The 26,556-nt window shown below is 40.4% G+C and overlaps 1 long non-coding RNA gene across 11 annotated transcripts in view; it reads left to right on the top strand.

Annotated features, from left to right (window-relative positions):
• Nucleotides 1-26,556, top strand: part of LOC110470605 (uncharacterized) — a 120,151-nt gene that overhangs the window by 84,402 nt on the left and 9,193 nt on the right. For all 11 annotated transcript variants that reach the window (XR_014956460.1, XR_014956465.1, XR_014956462.1 and 8 more), the window contains one exon: nucleotides 162-25,764. This is a non-coding gene — a long non-coding RNA (uncharacterized LOC110470605). The remainder of the gene's footprint in view (nucleotides 1-161; nucleotides 25,765-26,556) is intronic.

Below are 26,556 nucleotides of genomic sequence, written 5' to 3'. Positions count from 1 at the left end.
CTGAAAAGTGATCTAAAGTAATAAAACAGAGGATATTTACCTTGAGGACGGTTGTGTTTTGTTATATATTTAACAGAAATAACATGCTTGGCTAAGATACTTTTAACATGTGGGTTTTTTTTTTTTTTTGATTGGGGATTTTTTTTTCTTAATATATAAAGGTTTCCAAGCAGAGTGACTCATGAGAGCAGCACTCCAATTCCTGTTTCGTGAGCTGACTCCGTAGATGTGAACAGAGCTGCTGGGAACACAGGACCTGCTGCAAACATATTCCTGCTTATTAACCAGCAACTTGAACTTTGTAGTGCTTCAGATTTATTCACATTTTCAGGGTTTTTTCTATGCTTCTGGTTGTGATAAATTTTACTGACAGTGAGCAGGAATTTATAAAATTATCAGTTTTTTATAAAATTATCAGTTTGCTGATAGCTGGGCACAGTATTCAGCAGGGGTAAGGCTGAGACATGGAAATAAGACTGGGCAAGGACTTCTGATCCACAGGTGCCTCTATCTGCTGCTGCACTCCATGAAATCACTTTTGAAACCCTGGAAAGTTCTATCTTAGGACAAGTGAAGTTTCCTGACTCCATTCCTGAAGTGAGGAGGCACCACAACCTCAGTTCTCTGTTGATTGAAGACTTTCTCCTACTTTGCATTGCATATATTTGTATGACTAATTCAAACCCACTGGCTTTTTTCTACTTTTTTTCCTCTCTAGTTTTCTCTTTTGCTAAAATAATGTTTGCTTCTCCCAGGCCTTGAGACCAATAAGTTCACTCACAGTGAACAGGTTTTCTCGGAGCTTCATCTAAACTGAAACTTGGGTGGAATGAAATTTAAAACATTTATGATAAATTATAATTCATAAAGTTTTTTCTAATTTCCATGTATCTCTGTTTTTTCTACTTCTGTCTAGACTCAGTAGATGTATTTAAATTCTGGATTTAGCACCTGGCTAAATCCTACTAACCTTCAGAAAGTTTCGCCCCAGTTTATTCAATTAAAAAAAGCCAACTCCCCCAAGCACAACTAGAAACCATTAGAAAAACATAAAAAGCTCTGATTTATGCTGGATATCAGATGAAATCATCTTATCCCCTCTGATATGCAATCTATGAATGCAGAAAATTTTGGCTGACTCATGAGAGTCCCAGAATGGCACTAGATGTTGACAGATATATTAAGAAGAGCTAAGCAATTTTTTGTACCAATGCAGAGGCAGGGGAGATGTGTTCATTAGTTGTTGGTGAAATTACTGAAAGTGCTGCAATAAAGTTTGGTAAACTTTTTACCTTCCCTAATCACAGGCTTACCTGGGTCACAAGCATTAGTCATGGATATTCATTGCAAACTGCAAGCTCATAAAAGACAGCATATGGCAGCCCCAAATTTCTTGCTATATAAAGTTATATTCACAGTAATAACATCTGTGCAGAATTTAGAGCCCCACCAATTAAAGTGAGGTCAGCGTGCTGAGGCAGAGATTGATGGCATTCTGCAAATCTTAAACGACAAGTTAAATAGGTATAAAATAAACAAACAACTTTATTTCTTATTAAAGAGCAGACAGGAGGGGTGAGAATGCTGAGTGCTCAGTAATGAGGGCCAAGAGGAGCAGGGCAATGCTGTGGGTTGTGGCTGGGCTGGAACTCAGCAGTGAGGGGTGCACACAGAGCAGGCTCTTAATGCCTTTTTTTTGTTGGTATAACACAAGTAACAAATAAAAACTGCTGGGCAGAGCCCTGAAACCCCAACCTGTGAAACTCAGGCTACAAAAGTATTGAAAGAAGAAGGGGAAGACACACAAGGAGTGGATGAGGTGACTTGGTCTGTTAAGCTGGTGGAGACTCATCCTGGTCTACAACTTCTGCAGGAGGGGCAGGTAACAGCTCAGTTCTGGGTGTAGGCAGGAACACCTCCATCACAACTTAGGTTCTAAATTGTTTGTTTTTCTTAAATGGATAATATAACTTTTCTAAAGTAGTTTCTGCCTTAATTTTCCAGTGAGTGATGCAATTTTTGCAGGAAGAAAGAGTTAATCAAGTAGTGACTAAAATCACTGTGATTGGGTTGACCCCACCAGGGAGCTCTTCCTTTGACTCAGTTTGTCAGTTGTGTTACACTTGAAATTTAGGAAGTTTATGTCAATAAAAACAAAAGTACTGGAGAAAATTTCCCGTTTCAAAGGTGAAATTTATACAAATCTGCAAGTAAAACTTAAAGGTTTTAAACCAAGGTGAATTTAAAAAGATAAAATCATGCCCTTACCTGAAGCATGGGTAACTTCTGTCCTTTTAGTGCAATGTCACCTCCAGGTCATTGTCCAAAGATATTCAGCTCAGACTTTCCCAATTCACAGCCAGGATTTTTGCTCATGGTTTTCCACAATGAGCATCTGAAGCAACATTTCCAACTCTACAGCAGGGTAGGGGGAATGGGAAGGAAGGGGAATATATGTTTTGCTCAGTTGTGAAGCTGGAGACAAGGAAACTTGTGCTTGTTTGGGTTTTTTTCCCATGCAGTGAGAAAAACATGCAAATGAAGTGTGAAAGAGAAATTATTCTGAAAGCAGACAGGAGCAGCATCGCTGAAAGAACAGGGCCATCAAGAGAATCCCAAATCCAGGGCACAACTGAGAGAAATCACAGAAAGCTGGGACTGACATCACCACATTGATGGGCAAAGGTGATATTTCAAAGGGAATAGTCAATGAAAAATATACCTTTCTCTTTCTCTTTTTTTTTTTTTTTTTTTTTAAATTCTATGGAGATAATTTGGAATAGGATGGGTGAAGAAAACCATTACAAAATTTCAAAAACCTGCTACGTCACCATTTCTCAGCAGCCAAATCCTGCTCTTGTGTGTGGCCAGTGAGGCCAACCTAAATCATGTACTCTTGATTTAGTCATAGAGTTTTCTGTTTCCAAAGCAGGAAAAGGGCTGAAATACCTTGTTGGAAGAAGTTGGGCAAGGGAAATATTTTCTGCTGACCAAAAAATGAAACCATGTGTGAACAAAGGAAATGCTGTACCGGTTATCTTTAAATCAGTGTATTTATCAGCACCATTTTTTAACCAAGGGTTTTCCTGGCAAGCTCTTTGTTATCATAAAGGAAACTCATGGCTGGCGACTCTTTGTGGTGGTCATTCACTAAAAATGAGAATTTAGTATCTTCTGGCACTGTATCAACCTCCACTACAGCCTTATGTATAAACTAACTCTGAATATTGACTCAAAATTTGGAACAGTAAGTGCATTTCTTAGCTTAGAAATGAGCCTGATCGCTTTTTCCTCCTGTAAAGGATAATAATGTCTTATTTAGAAGAATCTGTAATGTTTCTGGCCCTCACTTAGTGTTTTGTACAGCTGAAACACTGGATTTTGTTAAGCAAGGAGAGAGACTTTTCCTAGCTTGGGAGTCATCCAGGGAAAAATAGGTATGGCATGGAAGTATGCAGGAAAGGCAATAGGTGATGATATTCCTTAGACTGCACTTCCCAGCCAAGGTTGGATCATATTTCTTGGATACCAAGGAACTTGGAACTGGGGAGTTATCTGATGGATTTACAGCTTGGAAATGTTTTACCTCGGAAAACCCTGGTGTGCCAGAAGCCAGGAGCTTAAAGGAAGTGTCTTTGTTTTAAGAAAGATTCTGCTGGAAGTGGGTGAGCTCAGCTGGTGCTGAGGTCCCCAGGGCATGGCCCCAAACCCTGCCAGGACTGGGTCAGCCTCTTCTGGGTCAGCCTTCTGCCTACAGGGCTCCTCATTTTACTAATCCCTGCACTAGTAAATAAGTAATTTTGGTGGCAGAATTGCACCAGGCCCAAGGAACAAGGTAGACCTGGAAGACCTTGAGTAATTTGGGATACAACCAATGTCCCTTGTGCTGTCCCCATTGCTTTAGAGCAGCTCAGGCCCCAAAAAGGGGCTTGCAGTGCTCAGCTCTTGCTCTATTTTGTTTCTAAACAAGGATTGTCAGCCTTTGATATTTTGGGGCAAGTTTTGAAAAATTATAAATTTTGATTTGCAAAAAAAAAAAAAAAAGATACCTCAAACCAACCAAACTCACCCTAGCAACTTTCCAATTGAAACAACCACAAAAAAAAAAAAGTAATTCACAGGACTTTGCATATTTATGTTCAGTAAAGAGACCACAAACTTTGGAAAGGTTGAGGTGTTGCCTGTTTGTGTGCAGGAAACAGCAGTTTCCTTGATTTCTTTCCATTGTGATGCAGCTTCCATGGGGCACCTTGTTTCAACCCCAAAGAAAAAGGAGTTTCAGTGGATGGTAAAGCCTGTGCTATGTTTGTTTGCTGAGTATTAATTAGTTAATTCTCACAAGGGTGTTGTTCTAGACAAGACAATGTTTGCCAAGGTGGTGTAGAACCAGCAAATCCAAATGCTAAAATTCTAAATCTGAAAATTTCATATGAAAATGTTCATTACAACTCAGTTTTGGGGTTTTTTTTAAAGATGTCTGCACTCAGCCATATACCAGGAGCTGAGAGGAGCCTGGCCAGTGCCACACATGATCAAAAATAGAAATCCTGAGCTCAGCTAGTAGTGACTGGAAGAGTTTCGGCTGGATGGTACACAAAAAGCTTTGTGTAGTCACAGGTTGGTGGTGGATAAGTTTGCCAAAGCAAAAAAATAACCCCCTCAAAAATGCTCTCATGGTTATGCTGGGGATTTGGTTCATTTTTCTTGTTGTTTTTTTTTATTTCTGAAAAAAGAAAAAAAAAGATTGAAGGCTTTCCAGGGTATTATTAATAACAACTATAACATAATAATTCTATATGCAATTTTATGCATAATTTAATATGCAGTATATTTTATACATGCACAATATTGTTTTATACATGCATAATACTATTTCATTCGTCCATAGATGTAATCATGTCACAGTGCCCTGTTCAGGAGATACATTCCTGGCTTCCAAGCTCCTCAAAATGAGTTCAACCTGTGTGGCCCTGAGCAGAATGGCAGACAGGCGTATTTTTTATTGCTGATTCCAACTCTCATAAATTCTTAACTTGCTTAGAATTTGCCAGATTAAATGAAAAGTTACTGTAATTAGGGATTTATTAAAACATGAATCCTTGACCCAACAGAATATAATAACTCATTTGTTTCAAATAAGGCCTCTTTAATTGTTCCATCATTGGCCTAAGCAGCCCGTGCAGTGCAGAGTCACGTGTGTTCTCCAAATCCACTTGCAAAGTGCCCTGTGAAATTTTTGATCCCACACCACTCTATAGGCAGAAGCCCCTAAAACAAAAATGTGTCATTTTAATTAAAAATTCCAATGCTGAAAGCCCTTGCTATTCTGCACTACAAAGCAAAGTCTGTGAAAATGCTCTTTCTGTACAAAAGGTTCTATTTTAACTTTTTTTGTGAAGAACCTTCCTTCTCTGTGCCTTCAAAACCAATAGTTATTGATTTACAATCTTATAAAACAAGACTGTAAAATCTTGTACCATGGAACTATAAATAGATATTTTTAAAAGATATGAAAATTGCTCCCAAATCAGGTCTATATAAGGCACTAATCAGCAGAGAGCCATTTTGCAGGGGAATATAAACTCCAGAAAATTATTCCTATTAAAAATGTAAAGAAATCTGAGACTACATACAGACAATACAGCCAGAATTATGGAATTACCCATTCCTCCTCCCCATCTTAGAAATAAGCCTTCTCTTTTTTTTAATTGGCTGGCTGTAGAAAGCATATTACTATATTTGGGTCCTGTTTCCCTGTATAAGAATAGTCCTACAAGGAATTCCCAGTAAAACAGCGTTGCAGTTCTACAGTATATTAAAAAAAAATACCATTGGAAAGTGTTATCCAATGGGCAGATGTTAACTTAAAGTGCACATTGTTTGGAAAAGGAGTTAATTAACAAGTTATTAATTGGATAGAAAGTCTGAAACTGTTGTACTTCTAGCAAATACATAATTTTCTTCAAGTATTATTAAAGCGTTTTTGTTGTACCTATTAAAGATTCTTGTCTCTAAGTTAATTTCATTATGCTAATAAGCTATCATCGTTACAGAACCTAAGCTTTGATCCATGTTAATTGTCGTGATCTTCAAAGACAAAGTCACCACTTACTTTAAATGAATTTTACATCTTTTTAAAGAATCACACGGAAATTAGGGGAAGTAATTAATTTTTTATTATGTGTCTCAATATTTTTAAGGGAGGAAGTCAATGGTATTGGCTAGAATTCATTTTAACATTTAACTAGGGAAAACAGCATGAGGCAAAAAAACGTTCAGATGCAAAAGATTAAAGAAAATTTGAAACTGGGACCTAATTTGTCTTGATAAACTTTGGTGTTTAATATGCTTCTTTTGTTCTCAGTGTGAAACTGCAGGGTTTTGATTTGTAAAAACTTTTTGAAGAATTAATTCTTTCTAATTTTTATTCCTTTCTTTTCTTTCCTTGTACTTGGAGACAGTGGAGTTGACCTTCAAACCATAACACTTTTAAATATCTGTGAATATACAAGGTTAAATCTATTAGTGGTCTGAGATTAGCTGTTCTACACTTGCAAAGATTGTACCTTCTGCAGCAAATTTTATCTTCTGGTGAATGATAACGAGCTTACATCCACCCTACAAGTTTTCAACAAATAATAGGATATGTGCTGAAAGTGATCTATCCCTCTTTCCTTTAAGTGTTGGTTATTTTAACCCTTTGATGTTGCACAAAGCTCAGTTCTGAGTCTGTAAGGCATTTTTCTTGTTGAGATCAGGAACTAAATGTTTGCTTTGTTGTCACTGCTGGGATTGAAAATTTGGCAGTCCTCCTTTAGCTTTTTCAGACCTATTTTGCAAAAGAATGGAAATAAGGATATAAAGGAAAAATGTGTAAGAAAAAGGAGAACAAAAGTGGAAAGGTTGTGCTATGTTTTCCTGACAGGATTCACTATTTAAAGCCCTGCTCTCTACTGTTTGCACAGTGCAAGCATCCTCTTGCACTAGAAGTGAGAAAGTGGTGCCTTTTCAAAAGGCAGCAGACAAAAGTAATTTAAGGATGGTAGCAGAGACTGAAACAACAGCCAGATTTACCCACTTCCTCCTCCCTGGTTAGCAGCACATAAGTGCTGTAAATGCAAGAAGCCCTCAAGTTTGAGCTGAACCTCAGATTTCTGCAGCAGACAGGTGGTGAGCTCAGCGCCAGGATTTTTCAACATTAATGCTGAACTCATTTAGACTAACACCAGGCTTGAGTGACCCTCATCTGGATTTAACCTCTGCCCCGTCAATCCACAGACATACTTTCAGATCTCAACATCAGTTTTGCCTTTTTTTTCTTTTTTTTTTTTTTTAGCATAGCTGACTTTAATCATTAAGCAGCTTTCATAACTGGAGCATATACATGTGCTGCTCAGTGCTCTTTGGTTTGTAATCTCGGGCTCTGCCCAAATAATCCCCAGCATCTGAGTGAATTGAGCTGAAGTTCAAAATTCTTTGATTGAGAGTGTAATGATGATTTGGCTCTGCTGTTTTTCTCATTTTATAGCAGGGGCTTTAATGTGCTAAAAGGACAGATGTGTTGCTCATTATGATTATTATTAGTAGTAGTATTAAGGTTGGATTCATTGGTCTTGGAGGTCTTTTCCAAACTAAATGATTCTGTGATTCTCTTATTTTAATATTTGGACATTTGTTCCAGTAAAGAAATTTTTATGAAACATGTTTTTCCTAGTTTATATTTTTTATTTTGGTTTCTAGATGACAGTCTTAATTAAGTTCAGATATAAAATATTCATAATTCTTCTGTTTTGATGCCCTTTTGAAGCACCTCAGATTATAGTGGGTATAAGGCATGGCATGAAGGCACAACCCACCCTGCTGTACAGAGAAACAAGTGTTTCATCACCAGTTTCATAAATCCAAGCAAGGTAGTGGCTCCCAAACTATCCTCCCCTCGCCTGAGCAACTGAAAGGTGCAATTCTGCCTATCACATCTTTTCTTAATAAACATAACAGCCCATAAATGTTTATGTAAATACACAGTTTAAAAGGACTCATCCCAGCAGCACTGTGCTTGTCAAGTGAGTCATTTTTTCACCTGGCAGGATGATGTTGTAAGGCTCAGTTGTCTTAACTAATCCTGGCTAAAAAGCAAAATTCTGTTTTGTAAGAAAATTCCTGGCCAGCTCTAATCTTAACCTCTTGCATGTCTGTAGCTTCTAAATCGATGTCACAGTTGTAATAGCTTTGAAAACCCATATGTTTGTAAACTAAATAAACCTTGATATTCAAAGGAGATGAAGACAAGAATTACATCTCTTGGCAGTGGTGCTCTGAGCTCCGTTTCAGCTCGTGTTGGCTCCTCATTTTTATGCCCGTGCACCACGCCAAATCTGCCTTATCTATGCAAACATATTAACACTGGCTGTTTGCTAAGGCTGTGATGCATCAGCCTCTTATCTGCAGTTCTGACCCTAATGTTACATAATAACTCCGGATCCGTATTTCTTGATAGTTCACTGGGACCGCCTTCGCTTTCTCAACTCTTCACTGGGAGCTGCCTCTCCTGCCCACTGACTAAATCAGCTCCTGGCTGCTCTCTGCCAGCTAAGGCTCAGAGGCTGCCAAATAGCTTCCTGCTCAAAGATCTCCGTGTCCTCTCTGTGCCACAGCCCGTCACCCTGAATCTCCAGGGTTTTTCCCAGGTAATTCTCCCCATCGTATTCAATTTACATGGTTTGGCTTTAGGGAAGCAACCCCAGATCTCCCCGAAGCTGCCCCTCATGAGTTGAACCTCTGCTCATCCTATTTTCCACGTGCTGTCATTAGACAGGCTTTAATATCTTCTTAAAACAAATGGGTGTTCTATTAGTGTGTGAAAAAATTCTGCACTAGACATAATAAAAATGCCACCCTAAATACGATATATGAATTCTGATAAGTGTTCCTAATACTGCCTACTAAGACTATTAATGCCAACAGAAGAAAATAAATATTTGTCATCAGTTCTATCTGGCCAAAAGACTTCCTTTAGGAATAGCACAACATAGTCCTTTGCAGTATATAATTGCTTTAATTATCTTTTGGCCTATCCACAAAAGCTTCGTTCCATCTCTCTCCCCACAGCATCCGAATATGCAAATTCTGTTCATTCCAGCTCTCAAAATAATAATAATTTTTTAAAAAGCCTGAAAAGAATCTCTTTTATCTATTTAGGAAAGGCTCAGAAAACTTTCCTAAGCATGGCTGTGGTGTATGCCAAGAACTTTCTTATTTCTGGAAGATGTCTCCAAGGTCTTTGCTATTGTTCCGAGGTCCTGCCCTTGCCCAGTCTGGCTTCTCATCTTTCCTACAACAGCTCTGTTCATCCCCCCATCCCATCTCCAGTGTGGAGCCTGCAAATGTGGGAAACTGAGTCAAGCCCTTTAAACCTTCCAGACTCAGTTAGGAAGCCAAAAGCACGAAATGCAGGAGTTTTTAGGGTTTCTCTCTTCTTAATGCAGAGTTTACAAGATCCAAGAGCTTCTATCACTTCTCACAGCTGTAAATGTCTGGTTAACAACCTCCAAGAAAACTCAGGAAAGCCAAAGAATGGAGGGTTTTGGGAGGCTGGCTCTCCCAAACTTTCTGTTTCCAACCCATCCTTTGTCTGATATAACTGAAAAGCACCCCAGAATCCCTGGGGTAGGCAATGGGCCTGTGTGGCATTTAGGGTTGGTCTCTACTGCAAAATGTTCATACTGCAACTTCTCAAGTCCTTCTTCTTTTCCTTTCCTGGCTATTAAAAATTCCACTTTTAATGCAAAGCAGAGCTGGAGCTCTGTGGCCACCCTATGAGCACAGCAATCTGTAACTCAGTTATAGGAAATCATTCTCTTTAAACGAGACACTGAGGACATGATCCAAAACAGGATTTCCAGTATTCCATGACCTAGATGACAGCTGGATTGACCTGCCTATATTATGCTCGAAAGTAAAATGGAAAATGATCCAATTTTCCAATGTGTTAGTGAGAGAATATAAGTGAAAGGAAGTCAAAGAGCAGCCTATGATGCTCAGTGGAAGTGGCCCTTATGTTGGACAGATTTGTGCATAATTCCAGCACCTGAAGCTTAGAACTTTTCTTCTTCAAAACTTCAGTTGGTGACTGGGTATTAGTCCCTTCTTTATCTCTCAGAGAAGTTAATGGTGCTCTGACAAAAGCCCTTCGATTCCCCTGTTTTCCAGAGCAGTTGATTATGAAAACGAAGTTTGACTCGAGACTTGCTGTGGGAATGGTATTCAAGCACTGGTTAAGTGCCAGAATGTGTTGGGAAGGAAGAGTTTCCAGAAAAATATCGCCCTGATTAAAACCTGATTTGACTGAGTTGTCTCTATGCAAAGGGTTACCAGAATAGTAAGACAACGTTGTTAGTCAGATTTTCCTTCCCTTACTTGATCATTACCAGTGATGGTTTTATTGCTGCTTTTTGAATGATTATTGTAACAACAACTCATCCACGAGCTACTTAGGTACCGCTTGCCTCACTCCTGACATGATATGTTAAATGTCTTGTTGAGGCCTGTCCTTGTTTGGCAATTTTTCCACAATACCCTTTTATTCTTTATAATATGTTTAATTGGATATATGAGGAAAAGATGGGAAGAAAGCCATAATACCAATGGGATTTTTGCTCCCTACATTATGTTCTTCATGAACTTGTGACTATCTTCATGTCCTTGTGACTATCAACAGAAAGCAGCCTCCAAAGGACAGAATTAAATCAGCAGACAGCAGAAGACAATAAAAAATGCTATTTTGATAATTGCAGGGATTATATATTTTTACTTCTTTAATAAGGCTGTTTGTAAAGTTCATACATTTGGTTCTTTTCAAAAGATAACAAATACTGTGGGCAGACCATATTTGATAGTGGTTGAGTAAGATCTTTAAAAATGGCTGTGTCCATGCTACCACTCCGTAAATATTGACTGAACAAACACCCACCACGGGATTTCTGTGAAACATGACTTCTTTTTTGTTCTCTCTTAGCCATGGATGTGGTTAAAACACCCTACTGTATTCTGAGAGTGCTGTCCTGCTCTTGGTAGGAGATCATAAGATGTTGGGGTTAACTGTCAGTTGCTTTACTCTTCTAAAGACCTTTGCCTTTTAACTAAATGCTTGCTTATCTTTCTAATTTAACATAGTCCCACATTCTTTTTGTAGTAATTTTGGACTATCTGATAACATATAATGGAAAACATGTTTATGTCTTCCACTAGTTCTTGTTGCATATTTCAAATGCTTAGAACAACAATTTTCAGAAGCTTTCATTAAGGTTAATTTAAAAACTACATTAAATACAAACAGATTTTCTCACAAACAAAATGCAATGTGTACTTAACAGACTTCTGTATGTTATATTTGATAAACTACCTCATATAAATGCAAATTCTGACTTTCTGCCGGAACAAGGTGGTACAGAAAATATTTCTATTAAACAAATAATGCTGGGAGAGCAAACTTCAAGTTACAGTATGTTACATTGAGAAAGAAGATTTTTTTTTTCCACTGAGTTCAGATATATATTTTATTTGCTCTGAGTGCTTTGCTACTTCTACTCTAAAGATGATGCAGCACAGCTCTCTATAAAAGGCAGGTACATGTAAACATAGGATAAATATAAATTTTTAGCCCATTTCTTTGTTGATGTTATATATGGGTATTGCTGGTTCCTTTTTCTTTACAGAACAGCAGTATGGGAATCTTTCCTGCTCTGAGCTGAATGCCAAAACAGACCCAAAAGTGATGGACAGAGGAGGAGCAACTCTCAAACCTGGAATTGTGAAGTATGATCTAAACACAGAGCTTTGTATGTGTCTTGGGTTCCAACTCATCGTGCTGCTGTTGGAGAACGTTCCCTCGGTAAAGGAGTGTGAAAAATAAAGCAGCCAGAGGCGAGTAAAGGGCATATGATGGAAACAAATCGAGTCACCACCAGTGGGGCTGACATTGTTGGTGGAAACTGGGACACCCACATGAGCCATTGTTTGCTGCACCTCGTCTGGTTTATGTAGCTGGCTGAGTTGAAAGCTGGATCGGCGCTAACCTTGGGCTTGGAGGGGGATTGTTGCCATGTGGTTTCAATTGTCCATGGATGCTTTCAGCTCCTACTGCCAGTAACGAGCCGTCCTCCAGCTCACCCTGATGGGGCTGTGGTGAGCACTGCTTCCTGATGTGGTCCCTTTCAGTGGGAGCTGCTCTGCAGTCTGCTGGGACCAAGGCTTTATTCACTCTTGCCTTCTTCTTGCAGAGAAGTTTTCCCTGAATACATTTTGCTGTGGAAAACGGCTTTTTTTCCTTTTTGAGCTGGTTTCTTTCCTGACTTGGTCTGACGCTGCCTTTGGTGCAATTTTGGGAATATCTGAGGCTGTGAGTTGTTCACTTGTGCTCTTTTCATTTGAAGGTTGTGCAGAGTGAGGCTCATACTGGTTTTACCACCTATTTCCTGGCACACACAACTCTTGTCTGGGAGTGTTTTTTGTGGACATGAGGGTGATGACACCCACAAAAATAGTGAGAGATCACTTCAACTACCCCCAAATTACAGCCATGCCTGAGGCAAACTGCAACAGCTTTGTGACAGTGTCACCGTGCTATCTTTGTGACAGAGATGGAGATAATGAAAATTAATTAATCAGTCTTTGATTAGAAAAAAGAGGAGGGGGAAATCCTTGTGCTGTGATTCCACTACAAAAATACATGAAACTGGTGAGGTTTTTGTTTGATGTTTCTTCTCAAATGTAGGGCAGGCCTTTGTAATGCAGTGCTCAGGTTTTCATGGCTGCTGGCTTGGTGACCCATCACTGATGGACCACAGGAGCAAGAGATCCTCACTTTATAGAAAAATACGTGTTCAGCACTAACACCACGGGAATGGTGGAGATGTTTTTACTCTCACAGTGCAAAAACAGCCTCATTCAAAGATCTTGCAAGTCCCAGGTACAATCTCATTGACTGGATTCAACCCTGCCTTCTTTACAGTCCCGGGGGTGAAATTTTGTCTTGTACTCTTTAGACTGATGGCTAAATCTTAGAAATTGATCTCTTATGATAAAACATGAACTACATGGTACCAGTGTCTGACTGGAATTACAATTATCTAAGTAGATTCATTTGTATCCCTTTCATAGCAGCTTTTCTCTGGGCACAAGATTTTTCTGTGGGGCATGGGAAGAACTAAATTAATCTTATAAAGAGGAAGGGGTTTACACTGAAATCGATAGTTACAAAATTAACTGGGTAAATGACTTTTTCTTAATTCTTTCTCTTCTCAGAAGATGAAGTTTTGATGGGTACACAAATCCAATGGCTGCCAAAAAGCTGATATTGTATGAAATATTTCATCTCAGCTGCGCTGAGCAAGTCTAGACTTTGGTTTAGTGACAACTGAGAGTGTAAAAAATGTCATTGTTGAAGCAGGGAAAATGCCCTATTCTGGTTATTAACTATGAGTAACTGATGAAGTTATGTTTTCAAAAAATGTTGTCACATTAGAAAGAGCTACATGGCTCTCCTGGGCAGTTTAGAATATAAGTCATATATGCAGTTTTAAGCTTGGATTTCAATAATTCACGAACACAGGGTGTTGTATTATTTCAAAGAAACAGAACATTGGATTGCAGGCACAAGCAGCAGGTGTGCCACTTGAAATTTTTGATGCAGGCTCAGTGGCTGGTTTGATCCGCAAACCTCAGGGCCCAATTCCCAAGTGAAGTTCACTTCCCTTTGTATCCCTTCAGTGCCCACTGCTCTCAGATTTTCCCTTTCAGCCAGGTGGAAACAATATTATAATTTCTTCTCACCACCAAGCCTTAAGCTTAATTTCAGTTGTTCTTCAGCTGCATTTAGGGGATGCAACCCCAAAGATGCTGCAGGGTTCCCAGCCCAGCCATAGCACTTCTGTGTAATGACAGTGGTAAAACCTTCTCACATGCAGTTCCCAGAAATGAATTGTACCAAGAGCATCTATAAAAGCTGCAGCATCCCTTTAAAGAGCACATAATGTCATCATTTTTCAGTGGGTATCTTCTCTAAAGGCAAATAATCACTTTTCCCATTAATGGTTGGACTGAAGCTTTTTCTCTCATTCCGATTTCAGCAAAGGTTGGGGGCAGAACATTTAACATGTTCATGGGGATGCTACAGGGTGACTCATGTGGCTTCCCACTGTAAATGGTGAAGGCAATATAGTACGTAGGAAATTTTTTTCCCTCTCTTTCCTGGGGACTATTTTCATTTTTACTTTTCCCCTTCACTCATTACTCCAGAAATTTTTACAAGGGCATACAGTGACAGGACAAGGGAGAAGAGTTTTAATCTAAAAGAGGGGGAGATTTAGGTTTGATGTTGAGAGGAGACTTTTTTTGCTCAAAAGGTTTGTGAGGCCTTGGCACAGGGTGCCCAGAGAATCTGTGGCTGCCTCTGGATCCCTGGAAGTGTTCAAGGCCAGGTTGGATGAGACTTAGAGCAACCTGGGGTAGTGGAAGGTGTCCCTGCTCTCGGCAAGGGAATGGAATGAGATGATCTTTAACCTTTCTTCCACCCCAAACCACTCAAGGCTTCTTCTGTGATTCTAGGAAATTTGATTAATCCTCTAATCCATATTTCATCCCCTACCAGCTTCTCAGACTCCTCTTTGCTGGGCACAAACCATGGTAGCATGGCTTACATCAGGCTCAGTGAATAATTTACACCAAAACCAGTGTAAGCATTGGACTGTCCTTTCCCCAAGTGCCATTAACCACCTTTATTTAGAGATACCATAGATGAATGCTGCTTTGATGAGGAAAGGAATATTTCAGCAGCAAGCTTTTCAACCACGTGCTTTCACTTTAAAACCACACATATTTTGCCAAAGTCTATCTAACCTGTGGACTCACAGAGTTACAGAAACTTAAATTATAAATGCACCTATGGTAATGCCAGCTATCAGCCTTCTCCAGGAGCATCATGTTTGACTTCATATACTGTGTACTAAACCACTGTAGGACAGATGTTCTGCTGAGGGGAATCCAGGTGTAGTATCAACACCTGGTTTGTCACTGGCTCCCATGGTGGGTACTTGGATTAACATCTGAGACACCCACAAGATACCTATCCCTCATTCTGAATATGCCTTTTGCATTTGGGAACTCCCTCCTGGATTTCTTTTACTTGTTCACGTAGGAATGTCAAACCCTGGCGTCTAAATTCCAGATCAGTGTTAAAAATTTGAATTCCAGGCTGTCTCTTTATGCTGTCTACTCACAAGCACCAGGTCATGACTGTTGCAAACCCTTTTCTTATTTGTTTCCAAGGAGCAATCAAAATCAAAGTCCTGAAAACTGCAGATTTTATGTTGGATGATTCTCTCCAATTTGTCATTGGCCTCTAATTTGTCTAATTTGTCATTGTACTCAATTAGCAGCAAACTCCAGTGTCAGATGCAATTTGTATCCATCTAGGAATTGTATGGGAAAACCTTCACTATCTTGAGGACCAAGGGCCAAGTTTAATTCTCTTTATGCTACATGTTAGCAGCTCTCAGGTTTGGGACCACTGGGAACGTTTAAATACATTTAGTTATTTCCAGACTCATTATTTCACTGTAAAGCTTTAGTTTTAATCCATTCTACCCTGTCCAGTAAATTCACTTGTGTACAAGTTCTGATCTCAAACCAAAGTTTTAATTTACTGACTTTTTCTGTTAAAAATATGATTCTGCTTTTCATTGCCCTGTGCTTTAAAAAAATTACTTGTGTGTACTCCTTGGTACAATTTAGGGTATTTATGAATGGTTCGACATAAAAGGAATGAAAATAACTAATTATAATAATACCACTAAAAGCCATGGCTGGCTAGAAAGTGGAAATCCCTGCCCATTACATATTTTCTGGTTTTAGAAAAGAAATTAATCCAACTCTTGGAAGAAAATTGAAAACCACAACATTTTTCATATGAAAGGATTTCCAAAAATATCATATTTTTAGAAATTCACAATTTAAGTTGCTGATAAAACTGAAATTGATTTGAAAAATTCAATCAGTTAAAAAGAAAGTTGTATTTTAGTGACACAGAGAGAAAACTCTTCAAGCCAAATACTGTTTTCCTTCTTATGGAGAGGACATTTTCTATTAGAAAAGTGATTTTGACAGAAAAGTTCTGGTATGGTCTACTAATTAGAGCATCTGGTGCACCCAGCTGGCCTAAGGTAAGAGCAGCTATGAGTATGGAGCAGCATTTGCCCAACCCGTTCTTTCAGCTCATAGGACGAAGACTCATCAGAGACTCCAAGGAATAATTCTAAATGTCCTTGCCATGAGCCAGGCCTTGCTCTTGCTCTGTGGCAAAAAGGAGGACTGGGATGTCCCCATGGATGAGGGAACAGCCCATTTTCCTGTTAGCATCCAGCAGGGAGCCACCACATGGTTTGTCACCAGGATTCAGCAAGAGGTGAAACCAAGAGCTGTTCAATCACCAGAAACAGACACCAACCCTGACCCTGCCATGTCCTGGGCTCTCTGGAGAAGGCCAGCCAGTGGCAGTGAGGCATAAATGTCCACATCCCTTCCAGACATCCTGGTTTCTGCCTTGAGCCTCAGGAAACAGAGAGAGAAATTTCTACTGAAAAGAAAATATGTTATAGCCATCATAGAATAGTAGAATGGTTTGGTTTCAAAGGGGCCTTAAAGATTTTCTCATAGACATCTTCCACCATCCCAGGTTGCTCCAAGCCCTGTCCAGCTTGGCCTTGGACACTTCCAGGGATGGCATAACCACAGCTTCTCTGGGCACTCTGTGCCAGAGCCTCACTACCTGCACAGGGAAGAATTCCTTCCTAATATCCAGCCTAAACCTACTCTCTGTCAGTTTGAAGCTATTCCCCATTGTCCTGTCCCTCCAGGCCCTTGTAAATTGTCTCCCCCCACCTTTCTTGCAGGCTCCCTTCAGGTACTGGAAGACCAAAACTAGATCAACCCAAAGCCTTCCATGTTTGGGGGGAATATTTTGATGGGAAAATTTTGTTTTCATCACTCTTGGTAAACTTTGTCACTTTGGCTATTTTTTTTTAAATGTTAAAAATTCATTAATCCATACGTCAAAAAAAAAAAAGTTAAGATGGGATCAGCAGGGGTCCTCTGAACACTGGGTGACTCTCACATCTCATTATCCCTTTTGTGGATTGGTCAAGCTCTGTCTCAGCAGCCTCTGGGGCTGCTGTTTTCTTCCATCCCTTATCCCCATGCTCTTGTGGGCCAGCTGTGGGAGAGTTCAAACTGCAGGTCCCTTTACCAGGCTTCTCCCAAAGCCCATTAATTGCCAGATGATATCCATTCATATTTGGGTTAATTACAAATCTTCTCCCCACTTTTTTTTAACCCCACTGCTTTACTATAGATAGAAACTGCATCTCAGCCTTTGATTTATCAGTCTGAGCTTGCCCAGCTCCTTTAATCTCCTCTGATAACACTGACAGGCTCAACTCTGCTCACCTACAAGTCCCTCTCTGCAGATGTTCTCATCAGAATTAATCTAAACTGATACCAGGTTAACCTGGCACATGCTACCTTCCAGAAACCCATATGGCAACACTGCTCATTTTGTATTTACTTCCACATCCATAGATTTTTTTGTATTCTTTCTGTTCTCATGCCCAGTCTTAAACACCATTTTTCCACCTGATGGGCTTGAACTTGAGACAATCTTTCCCAAATGTACCTCTGTAAGTCCTCATAGGAAATGCCACATGGTGCATTTCAATTTATTCCATTTCTCTAAATTTCACAGAGTTTCTAGGCCAAGAAAAAGTTTGTCATAATGAATTAATCTGTTATAGAGACAGACAAATAAATATGAGAAAATGCACAGGTATATACACATAGAAATAAAATACATATAAAAATGTGTGTTTACATATGCCTATTTTTGAGAAGGGAAGCCTTATAGACGAGATATATATAAAAAATATGAATGAATTTTAGTTGTCATCACATTTCTGGGTCAGATTTGGGACATATATCTATCAGAGTAGAGGGAGAATTTGTGGATTTGACTTTTCATGATAGCTAAGTGGGAACAAGGTGCAAAACAGGAGATGGGATTAATGATCCTTGGAATGTGACCCTATCCACTGAAAGGAAGACACTGTTCTGAGCCACACTTGTTTAGTCAAGACTTGCAGCAGTCCTGCAATAATGAGTTTCACAAAGCTACTTTTTGCATAGTTAAGCAAATACACTGTTAATTTGAGAAAATTATAGTCAAAGCTCAATAAACATTGATAGGTACAGGATGTTATTTAGTCACATAAACTCTTTTTAACAAACTACTTTGAATCAACAGATAAAAATAATTCAAAATTAACTTGCTAGACTCAGCCCCTAAGTGCACGCTCAGTTTCCATGGAAGTCAGCATGTTGTAGGGCAGAATTTAGTCTGTGTATTTAATTCATCTTAATCACTATTATTAATTCATAACTACTGTTTCCAGAAATGTATTCAGTTAGTTTTACATTAGTCAAAATCAATTGTATGTGATTTATTTTGATCATCCAAGATTACAGTTTTGATGTATTTGCTCTCATCCTGTATGTCAAGCCAGGGAAAGTGGGAATGCTTTGCTAAGGAAGAGTCACCTTCCATCACCAATTTAGGCTTTATTTCCCTTTATTGAGTTTTCACATATTCTTTGGAACAATCCTGGTTCTGGTAGGTTTTTACAGAGGGATGTTGCAGGGGATAATTGAAATGTCATTGAGGTGTCCAGCTAGACCCGTGGTGGTGGTTCCAGGCTGATGGCCTCATGTGACACAGGTTCTTTGTACCTGGACTCAGATATGGGACAGTTGGCCAAAATCTGGCTCAGCAGCATCACTCATCAAGCATGGTTCAAAATTGGCTGGATCTTACTTCATCCAGACCAGCAGCTCTCTGGACACTGATTTCAAATAAAGGGTTTAGCTTCTTCTGGACCCCCACCAACTTCTGTGCTGCAAGAAACATGATATCCTTGTGCAGACTTGGGGTTTTGGGCAGGCCTGTGATGCTTCAGATATGGAAATTCACTTGGGACAAGTGTTTAGTGCCTCCTGTGATTTCAGAGTGAGCAGAATGTGTCAAGTGCTTCCTAAGAAGGGCCAACTTTGGACACATAAGTGTTCAGAACAGTTAGAGTTGGAAGAGACCTTAAAAATACTCTAGTTCATGGCCAGGGAACCTTTCACTAGAATTTACCCAACCTGCAGGAACGGTGACTATAACATATCTTACTTTTACAGGTGGCTTTGCTGGAGATTGTCATGGGAATAACTTAAAGAATCAGGCCCTTGGTTTACAAATGTAAGTGGTGCCTTCAGGTTGAAGGAGAGTTTCGTTTGGCTGTTTTTCTTTATCATTACACTGAGCCCCACTCAGGCTGTGTCTCCAGTTTGGTCTCCCTTGTGCTTGTTGCCAGCTGGAAACACCACTAAGGAATAACCCTGGATGTTAAAGTCCATTCAACTCCAACCCATGATTATACATCTTCTGAAGACTCTCATTACCTTCCCCGCATATCTTTGTCTTTTCTCCCAGTCTTCCCAGTTAAGGATTACCATTTTGCAAAAAAAAAAAAAAAAGCACTCCTATTTTTGTCTCTCTAACGGCATCTCCAGCCACAATTTTTTTCTGGAGGATAGAAGAATCCTAGTGCTTAAACCTGGGATCCACTTGAGAGGAACCTCCCTGTCTTTGCATGGCTCAGGGCTGTTGTACAGTGAGCTCGGTTAAGCTGAATTCGTAAAGCTTTGGTGGAATTAAAACAGCATGCTCAGTACCAAGATGCCTTCACTTCCTGTGCCTTAATGTTAAATCCTATAGCATTGTGGATCTTAAAGATGATTGAGTTATTTTTAAACCACTGGATGCCTTCCAGTCACTCTATTTCACACTGGATTAATTATGTAAGAATACTGACTTGTTCGTCACTAATGTTACAACTTTTAAAAACAACATGCTGTTTAAATTCAAGCTTGGCAACTCCGGCCTGAATCCCCTCAAATTTATGGCACCACACCCATAGCACAATAAAATCTTTAGTGGTCCTTTGTCTTTTAGCTTGCCTTCTATTTTTTCTCAAGGGTGTTTTATGCTGGAAGATGCATACAAAAGTTGTCCAGATGTTATTTGTATCAGAGCAGAGATTTCAGTCCAGCTATCTGTGGTTGCAAATGTTTATTTTAATGGGTTATTGTGCAATCCTTGCTGTGCAGACCTCAGTGGCCTTATATGTATGTTCTCAGCCATGCCAGCACATTGCTTTTGGAGATTTTATTTTAGTCCAATCGCAGTGGAACTGGTCACTGGGGGAAGCAAAAAATGTAACACCTGTAGGAGCCCGGCGGTGTTTTGGCCGCGCTGGGCGCGAAGCTGGTGGGCGTTGGGCGGGAGCAGGGCTGAGACAAAGAGCTCTGCCTGGCCACCACGGGATGTGCTGGAAATTTATTTTACCAAAGCTGTTGCAACAAACAGAAGGGTGGGTTTATCAAACATTTTTGGGAGCCTCGTAAAATCCTGACCAATGTTTCCTTGATACTGGAGTAAATTGTTTATCTCGTAACTAAAACCACGCCGTCTGTACACCAATTAGGCCTGCGGATTTCAGCTCATTAAGATAAATTTAAGATGTGAGTTTCGTTGTATGCTGTAAGGACTGTGAACTGTGGCAGGATGAAAATATCTGCAGAGCTCGGAGCCTTCCAGGGAGCCTGTGAGCCGAGCTGTGCACTGCACAGTGCTGTGGGCTCATCTGCAGGCTCTGCTTTACCTGTGTGGGTCCTATTGAGACCCAGGTCACTCCTGGCAAAGAGTTTAAAGCTAAATTTGCATACTAAAAGTGCCCAGCCTTGCATTTCCAAGAAATGTGAGCAAGCATGATGATGGCAATTTATGACAATGACAGTCATTTGCACATGCAAAGAATCAAGACCATTTAACCTTTAAGAGAAAACAGCTATTCTATTTTAGTGTTGTTTTATGTATTAAGTCACATATTATTTTGATGTTCTTAATTAATATAAATAAGCTTAAGCCATTATACTGTCATTTAAAGCCCCATAATTTCCTTTTTGTAGGAATTTGTGTGTAATTTACACTGTTGCATTCAGCTCCCAATGTTCCAAGATCATGCTTCAAATAATTAGATTTCAAAAATACAATTGGAATTGTTCTTTGTCTTTTGATTTTTCTGCAGTAAACACATTTTGAACTTCTCAATAATAAGGACCAGGGGCTTGTTTTTAAAAGCCAAAGACGATATTTTGCAGCATCATATTATTCCTGGAGCTTGGGCTTTGGTTACAAGGCCTGGTGAAATGGGTGCCATCAGCAACACAGACCTTGTTTGTAGTTCTGCCCAACCTCACTTGTTTCCAACACTGTTCAATTACACAGGGCTTTACCACTAGGAAATCAGCCCAAATAACTATCTTACCCTCAAATTGAAGGTATCATCTCAGCAGTGAGTGGCATCAATCCCGCCATGGAGATGACTTAATTTGGAGCCACTGGAAGCAGATAATAGATGCCCCTTTATAAATATGGGGCTGGGATAGGCGTGAAATATTTGTGTTCATGAGATTGTAGAGTTGGGAGAATATGGGATGTGACCTTTCTGATGAGACCTCACTTTCCATGTGCATGATGCATCTCCTGCAGTGCCCCCTCCCTTGTGCCAACCCCCAGAACAAAAGGGCCTCATATTTAATCTTGGAGCTCCTCCATGCCAGGGAAATCCTGGGTGTAATAAATGGCAAATCTTGCTGAGACTGGGACAATTTACATCCATGAGATCCAGCTCTCCTTTGGCAGCAGGGTGGGAGCTGCAGGTCCCAGTGTTCCTGTGGTCACTCCACCTGTGGGTCATGGTGACTGAAACCCTGCAGCAACACCTGGGAAAAAACAAATCCCCATCTCAGGTCCTGGCAGGTGGCTCAGAAATCAATTGCTTTTCATTTATGTTCTGTAGAAAGTAAATGCATTTGTAAATTTGAAAGCAGCTGCTGACGCTCAGCAGTAAACCAAACCGATTTTGTTTTACAAAACCTTTGCTGTTTGGTCTTAGCTGGTGGAGCTGTACATGGATTCAGCACTGCTCTTCGCATTGCAGGGAGGATTTTGTCTAGCTGCCTCTGTGACATATGGTAATGCTTAGAGTGTGCTGTATGGCCTGGAGCCATACCACTGCAGCCTGTATGCTGCTCAGATCTCCCAGGCTAAGGGAATCGGGACGAGACAGCGTTTGAATGCAAGGGACCTCCTAGAAAAAGTCAGAGTGCAGCGTTTTCTCCGGTACGAGGACAGGATGTTCCTCCCTCAGGGCTGAGGCAATTCCCCACACGGGGCTAAGGTGACTGTACTCTCCCAGCCGTGGCTTTTTGGACTCAGATTATGAGACCACTAATGCACCGTAAAAGATCTCACAGCTCTCAGCCATGGAAAAACAGCAAACAATCCCACTTCCCAAGGTAACCCAGAGGAAGTGGTGGCGTGGAGGAAAGCACTGCGAGGCCTTTTCTCATCTTGTTTCTGGGGGGAGGAGGTTCCCATTTCCACCTTTCCTTTTAGGGTGCAGCTAACCTTGCTGAACAATCGCTCCTTGTTTCTCACACACACTGTTCCCAGGCTTCCTGGGAAGCAGAGAGAATTCCAGAGGCACCCTGAGCACAGCCCAGTGGGCAAAGAAACCCACCCGTGTCAGGGTGGGAAAGGAGGGGAAGCAGCATGGCTCGCAGGGAGGCTTTGCAGCCTCTTCTTGGCGAAGTTATTAATTCGTTCTGGGACGTTGGGAGACTCATTTAACCTCTCTTTGTCTCAGATTCAAACCTCTACAAGAAGTTATTATAACATTTGGCTGCATTATGGCATTGTTGAAAGGCTTAATTAAATTAAGTGTTCTGAGATCTTTGAATGAAAGGTGCTATCCAAGTGAAAGCATGTTGATGATGATGACTCCAAATTATGAGGCCAAGTCCTTCACAAGTTTTACTCAGTCCTTGGTTAGAGAAAGTTATTTTTAAACACTGTATTTGATGTAGCATTAAAATTGTTTGGGGAGTGCCATGTGTATAGACATGACATCTGACCCACAGTGGGAGGGTTTTGTCACTGGAGGGTTTTAATAGCAGCAACCAACCACACATCATCCACATGCAGGCAGTCGTGCTGGTCACAAGCAGTTTTTAATTCTTTGTTTGGTTTGGTTTGGTTTTTATAAATTTATTTGAAGACCTTTATTGGGAAGAATGGCCAGGACTTTTAGTTATTTCAGGAGAAATGCTGTCTCAGGTGGGAAATTAAAAGGAGCTGCTCGATCAAAGTTCATAGGCATCTCAGCCAAAAGTTGCATAAGCAGATGTCTTTTTTCTCCCAACCTGTCAGTGCCTCCCTAGAAGGACAGCAAGGTTTGCTGGGGCTTTCACTAGGTGGTATCTTAACAACAGCAAGAAGGCAAAATTGCAAACATATTTTAAAAAATTTTATTCTTTTGCAACCTGTGCAAAAATTCCTCTGCTTTGGCAGGAGGGCTGTAGTTCTAAAACTCCTGTCTTTTCTTCCTACCAAATGTCTCCTCACCTATTTCTTCAGGTCACCTTTGCCTCTATCAAAATCCCTGACACTCTTATCCTCAGCATTTTTCTCCTTTAGCATCTTTTTCTCTCAATTTGAAAGACATAGTTTTTCTGACTGCTTTTATTGGGAAGTTTTGTCCCCTAATATTGCCCTGTAACTACAAAAGCCCCTCTCCCTCCTGCCATCCTGAGCAAGTTATCAACCTTTCCTAGCCTTTCCCACCAGTTTGTCTCCTTTTCCAGTTCCCTCTATTGTGCAAAACCCACTTTAGCAAAGTCACCAGAAACACAAGAGTGAATCACAGAATTGTTAAGGTTGAAATACCCCTCTAAGATAATGGAGTTCAAGACTTTATGAGGACATTTTAATTGGGCTAATTGTTTTGCTGGGTACCACAGGCACAGGACCACATCTAAAGTCTGGGCTCATAAAGGTCTGCTTTACAGCCTATTATATAATATGTGATCCCTTCAATAGACAGGAAGGATGGTATTTTGGTTAAAGCCTCCAGGAGATCAGGATTCAGCTTCTAGCTCTGCACACTTCCTGTGTGGTTTTGGGAAAGACACTTTGTGCCATAATTCCCCATCTGCAAACTAAAGATGATATTACATCCTGTTTCTCACCTTCTCCCTGCAAGCTCTGTAAAGCTGCAGAGCCTGTAAGCACTGTAGAGCAAATAATGTCACTTTTTAATGCAACATAGCATTTCAGTGTCAGCTGAAGAGTAGTGACTATTGTGCTGTTAATAATAAATAATAATTGTAATCATACATAAGACTTTCAGCCTTACTTGCACTTAGGGTTGATTCTTCCAGACTTTCTGCAAGTTTACCTTGGAACCAGTCTGAGAAAAGAATAACCTTATCAAACTGTGCTAAATAAGTTGGATTTCTTATATACTTCCTCTATATTTGCTGAAGGACAACGAACAGTAGACTTAAGACCATCAAACCCATTTCACCTTTGTAATATTTAAACTAATTAGTCTCAGAGATGAAAAATGCATTGCTCAGATTCCAGATAATCTTAAACAAAACACTTCATGCTGATTTTATTCTGCTTCTATCTGTGCAAAGATTAAACAAAACCCACAGTTGGTTTCATCTGCCAGGCTCTAAAAAAATTCATGTCACAGAAAGAGAAAAGGGGGAAAATAAATCCAAGGCAAGGTTTGCAGTGCTCTGAGCTTGCTCATCCTTAGTTTATCTTCTGCAAATGAGCATGTATAAAACAGTCCACCTACTGTTCTAGTTGCTACGATATAATGCAGTTCCACTGAATGATCCTGTTAACCTAACCTTCAATTTGCTGGGATTTGAACTCTGAATTACAGCTTACTAACATAGTTTAACAGCTGGTACAAGGGCTTCTTTTGAATTTTTAATCACATGAATTAAAGATTGCTGGAGATGCTTTTCAGACCTCCACTAGCAGTGATCCAATGTACAGAAAGACAAGTATAGGTAGCCCCATGAGGATTAAGAGCACAAAGGTACTATGGCTTGTGAAGCTATGCTGCACTCTTTGCTTGCCAAATTAGGAATACTGGTGCAAATTATTAATGTGAAGATAAATTCACATTATGGCTCCAAATGGATTTAAACCCCCCTTTTTAGCTCACATTTTTATACACAGCGTGCTTTGCTGGAGCACAGGTTTTGAAGATAAAGCTTAGTTTAGCAAAATGTTTCTTCTGCTCCGTGTATAAAGGGAACACAGACACTCACACACAAAGCAAGAGAGAAAGAAATATATATATAGAGTGATTGCAACTGATATCTGGAATGCAATGAAAACAAACATGACCGTCTGTGGATGTTTCAGGGTGGATGTAATCATTTGTTGCCGTCGTACAGCATGCGGAATGCGCGTGTTTAGATTCTTCACTCTTTGTGTCTCCCATTATTTATTCCAAGAAGATCTTTCTTATTGAGGATATTTCTCAGGATATTGAGGGGGGTGGGGGGGGGAAGAAAAGGGATAAAAAAAACAGACAAAAATGTAGTTCAACTGGAAGCTTCTCTACTCTGACACGCCAGCTGATGAGTGCTGTGAGAACTTGGGAAAACAGACCCTGCCTCCGGAGTTCACTACCCCTGCAAGCCTGAAGATCAGCAGAATAAAGTGGATGGAGTTGTTTAAACAAAGTAAGTAGGGGGAGGAAAAAAAAATAAAAAAACCCCTAAAAAAATTAGGGCAGCAGGAACAAGAAAGCATGTTGCTCCTTAATTATGCTGTGTTCTCTCTCTAATGGATTGGCCTCCCCACATGCTCTAAGTAAAGCAACTGGCATGTGGCATCCTCTGCAGAGAGAGGAGCCGTGGCAAGTGTACAGCTGTTCGTGCTGACACACAGGTGTTGGATTTTTGGATCTGTTAGCTAGACAGATTTTTAAGGGTGTACGGGGGAATCATCTGCAGTTGTTGCACAGAAAGTGAGTTGTCCAAGAATACCGGAGTTAATTATTATGTAAATCCCACTCCACAGCCAGGGCTCGGGGCTGGAGCTGTGCTCCCCCCATGCCCTGCCAGCTCTGGGTCACTGTCTGATTTCCTTGCTGTGCCCTGTTCGTGAAATGCTGTGGTGAGCTGGCAGCGATGGACAGCTGTGGCAGCAGAGGCAGGAAGCTCAAGTAGGGATGAGCAGCCGGGGTGATCCCTGCCCCTCTTTCTAGGAAGACAGAGGTGGCCATGCCAAATCAATGAAGAGGTGATGCTGAAGCCTCAGGGATGCTTTTCCCAGTCCACAGGGAAAGCCTGCAGAGCAGCAGGTAGGGAGAAAGTTCAGGCAGACCTTTAGCAGCTTATTGCCCTTTTATCCACAGGACTTGCTCTGGCGCTGAGAGCTCCTGCTGCACTGACAGTCCTGAGTACCACAGTGGCTTTGGGCAGTGTGCAGCTGGGGAAGAATGCATTTGAGTGGAAATAAGGAATATCATC

This window comes from Lonchura striata, chromosome 7, assembly GCF_050655825.1.
Source record: "Lonchura striata isolate lonStrDom1 chromosome 7, ASM5065582v1, whole genome shotgun sequence".
NCBI classification, from domain to species: domain Eukaryota; kingdom Metazoa; phylum Chordata; class Aves; order Passeriformes; family Estrildidae; genus Lonchura; species Lonchura striata.
Note: the sequence above shows the minus strand (reverse complement) of the source record. Positions and strands in the feature narration are given on the sequence as shown.